We start from the raw sequence: 3,667 nt of genomic DNA, 5'->3' as shown, positions 1-3,667 counted from the left end.
TAGCGTGTTGTCTTATCTGTGTACTGTATGCTTAAAGGGGTTAATTCTGGAGTTTAATAGCAGATTAGACCAGAAAGCACACTCGGCATCCAGGTGACACTTGGTGACAGATTGATCCTACTTGTGACAGGAAGTGGCAATTTATTTAATTTTTTTTGTTTTAGTCACTTAATTGTTATGTTGCTTATTATGTTTGCTTTCTTAAAGGGATATTCCAGGACCTTTTTAACTTTTGCTTTTGACTGATTGGTCCTGCTGCTCAGAGGATTCCCAGTGATGCTGTCATTCTGATCAGCAGAGAGCGCTGACCATAGCGCAGTGCCCTGGATTACTGCAGCTCCCATTGAATTCAACGGGAACTGTGCCTGAAATGCCAGCGCAGGCCACTGTGCTATGGTCAGTGCTTTCTCCTCTGACCATTGCAACGGCGACACTGGGAATCAGTGGAGCTCTGAGCAGCGGATCCCTGCTGATCTATTGATGACCTGTCAGTCATCAATGGCAAAAGTTTGTGGTTTTTTAAAATATGCTGGAATATCCCAATACAAAGATGTGCTGACCACAAAATCACTCATACCTGTCTCCCCATGTTAATTCTGGGAACTGCCTTTAACCAGCTACATTGTGGCTTCTGTTCTGAATGAAATCGACAATACAGTTCTGGATCTGCTGTAGGATAGATATTCCTTAACTTAAAAATAAGTTGGTTTTAATCACAAAAATATTAAAAATGGGAAGATGGTTTTAATGGAAAAAACTAAAAAACACAAACTTTAGTGTCTCTGCATCTATAAGGCTGATCTATTAAATAAATGCATAGTTTGTCCCACATAGGGAATGCTGTGAGAGGAAAAAATACACCAGCAGAACTTTTTAGTTACATCTCCAAGAATCCTTTCTAAAATAAATCTGTACCCCAAAGAAACTTACATCTTATCTGGCAAAAAAACACCTTAGCCAACCTCCTTAAAGGGGTTGTCTCGCGCCAAAACCGTTTTTTTTTTCCCCCCATAGGCCCTCCCGTTCGGCGCAGGACAACCCCAAGGGATGTGTTTAAAAAAAAAAAAAAAAAAATTTATTACTTACCCGAATCCCGGCTCTGCGACGTCTTCCTTCACCAAGATGGCCGCCGGGATCTTCACCCACGATGCACCGCGGGTCTTCTCCCATGGTGCACCGTGGGCTCTGTGCGGCCATTGCCGATTCCAGCCTCCTGATTGGCTGGAATCGGCACACGTGACGGGGCGGAGCGACGATGACCAGCTCTCCGGCACGAGTGGCCCCATTCACCAGGAAGAAGACCGCACAGCGCAAGCGCGTCTAAAAAAGCAAGAAGACATCAGAATTAAACGGATCCATGGCGACGGGGACGCTAGCAACGGAGCAGGTAAGTGAATAACTTCTGTATGGCTCATATTTAATGCACAATGTACATTACAAAGTGCATTAATATGGCCATACAGAAGTGTATAACCCCACTTGCTGCCGCGAGACAACCCCTTTAATGAGAAAATAAGTTATGGTGACAAATGATTTCTCTTTTATGACTGCACCCATAATAGAATCTGCTTCCCTCCGGATAGGAAACTCCTAGATTCTTTAAAGGTGGGAACCCCCAGTCCATGCCTGCGGTGGATGCTGCTTGGTGCTTTTCTGAGGATTTCCCCAGCTCGTGAACAGTAGTGGCCTGCAAGGTCTTCCCAGAAAAAGACATGAGTGGTCTCCACATGGAGCCACTGGTAACCATCTGTTTGAAAGGGGAAGTTCTTTTTCTAGTCTCACGATCCATCTGCAGTTGTGGGAGAACACCTCAATGGCGCCGTGCTCCCTGTGTAGCTGCTCCTGGATTGGAGGTTTGCTCTATGTGGTCTGTTTTATCTGCTGCTTCCATGAGCTGTGTACTAATCGGCCACAACTGCTAACTGGAAATAAGTGCTTTCTAAGAGGATCTCCAGCCGGTCTGGGATGAAATCCTCTTGAATAAGGGGATTGAAGGGGTTGTTTCACTTCTCGCTGTTTTCAGACAGCTATATACATTGCACAGTGGCCCAGATTGGTTCTGCAGGTTTAGACCCATTCACTGTAATACTAGCCTGGCCCACTGTGTAATGTATGGAGCTGTCTGAAACCAGCTAGAAGTGGGACAACCCCCTTTAAACCAACAAGAAGATTCTAGGGGGAGATTCTCTGTGCTTTGTATCCAGACTCAGGATCTGCTGGCCTTTGTTTATGGCAGTGCTCTACTCTTGGCTTATAACCTCAGTGTTTATGGCTGCAGTGCCATGGTCCTGTTGCCTATTGCTAATGCCCAGCTTGTATAGCCTTGAAGCTTTGGCTTGGCCCATTTAAGAGCTTGGCATGCTTAACTTTTAGGGTTTGGCTTGGCCGATGGCTTTTGAGCTTGGCCTGTAGCCTCTGTGCTTTTGCTGATGCCTCTATGGTCTTTGGGCTTTAGCTGAGCACCTGTATACTTTTTTTTTTTAACTGTCTTTATGACCTCTCTGCTTAGCCTTTGACCTTCAGTGGAAGATTTGGTACACAAGTCTCTTTTCCTCAGCATATGCTTTCAGGACTGTCCTGCGTAACTCTTTGAAAGTCCGAGGTAAGACTGTTATGGTTCCATAAGAACAAGATGAGGTGCAGTTTTAGGAAGATGAAGGTTATATTGGGTAAGACTATATGAATGTATACCACCTAAACTTTCCTTCTGATGCCCCATCCGTATGTGAAGAGTAATCCTAACTACACGTTTACCCGTCGAGCCAAACAATATTATTTTGGCCAGATACTAGATTTCCTATAATAAAGTTTGTTGTGGAATTGATGGTCTGTGAATGTGTGGAAGGTCGATATCCAATTTCTCACCTAATACCTTTTGAGGACATTAATCTGGTCCCTTCTCATCAAGTCCTCCCTTACCTTTGACTTTCCTTTCTTTGGAGTCCTGAGCTTGAGCATCCATTTTTGGTACTTAGAATTTGGTTGGGGGTTCTCCTAATTTTCCTGTTTACTCAGACTGTTTTAACCCCAGTAAACCGGCTGCACTGCGCCTCCATTTCAATGGGGCTTCTCAGCTGAGCGTTTTTTTTTACAAAGTTTCTAACGTGCACTAAAACTGAAGCTAAATGGCTGCAAAGAAGAAACCCATCCAGTGAGGGCCAGTAGGATCCCGGGAAATAACTGGGTGCTGTATATATTTGTGTAGGTTTGGAACTTCCCTCTGCTCATACAGCACAGCTTCTATGTGAGGAGTAGAGTACCAATACTGTCACTAATCAAATATGTAGGATGGCTTTGTGGCATTTTGTTAGTACTTTACTGGTAGATTCTTCGATCCAATGAGCTAGCAGTAGAATAGTACTTTAAGCTTTTTTTTTTTTTACAGCAGGGGGAGGGAAAAAACAAATCTCATTATCTGTTGAATTGTAGACTAAGGCCCATTTACAGACAAAAATAATCTTTCAAACAATGTAAAGTTTTTGCAATATATAGAGTGTTAATGGACTAACACATTATCATCATTTGTATGTAAAAGGGCCTCCAGGAGCTGTTTCAGAGACCAGGGTGTGATTAACCATGTGCACACAGCTGCATTGTTTTGCTCCTTGCTGACAGCAGATTACAATGTTATCTGCTGACTCCTGTGGTGATTAACCATGTGTGAAGG

This window comes from Eleutherodactylus coqui, chromosome 5 (assembly GCF_035609145.1).
Source record: "Eleutherodactylus coqui strain aEleCoq1 chromosome 5, aEleCoq1.hap1, whole genome shotgun sequence".
NCBI classification, from domain to species: Eukaryota; Metazoa; Chordata; class Amphibia; order Anura; family Eleutherodactylidae; genus Eleutherodactylus; species Eleutherodactylus coqui.
The sequence above is the reverse complement of the archived record's forward strand: the minus strand, read 5'-3'. Positions refer to the sequence as shown.